Genomic DNA, 558 nt, shown 5'->3' on the forward strand with positions numbered 1-558 from the left:
TTTCTCTGCCTTTCTTCCGGTGCCTGGCACAATATCTTTGAAATAGCTTTCAAAAACAATTGCATCCAGGCCAAAGGGGGAAGGGGGAATGATAAGCATCTTCTTCCTAGCACAGAGAAAACTGGCCAGGAAACTAGAGATTGACCATTCTACTGTATATTACTTTCCCAAATGAACAATTTTACTGAGACATTTTCTGACATTCAGATATTGCAAAATATAAATAACATTATTTCTGGCTCATTGTGATCAGGAAAAAACTAACAGAAAATATTTCAGTAAATATAGACCTCCATTCATTTCAGTAACAATCTTCTCCTTTAAGTACCGTACATTATGTCTGTAAAAAATGGGAGGGAGGGAATATTATGGAACAATCAAAGATGGGGTAGGTGTTTTTGGAACAATGCAAATAAGAATAGAATTAACAAATGATGAAAAGGCACAAAAATGTCAAAGATCAGGTAATAGGATGCAACTGTAAAGGATAATCTTTTTTTTGGCATGTTAAATAAATGTGTCTATTTAGAACTACAAAGTGTTTTGATATTCCTTATG

The sequence above is a fragment of the Thamnophis elegans genome, chromosome 2 (genome assembly GCF_009769535.1).
Source record: "Thamnophis elegans isolate rThaEle1 chromosome 2, rThaEle1.pri, whole genome shotgun sequence".
Lineage (NCBI taxonomy): Eukaryota > Metazoa > Chordata > Lepidosauria > Squamata > Colubridae > Thamnophis > Thamnophis elegans.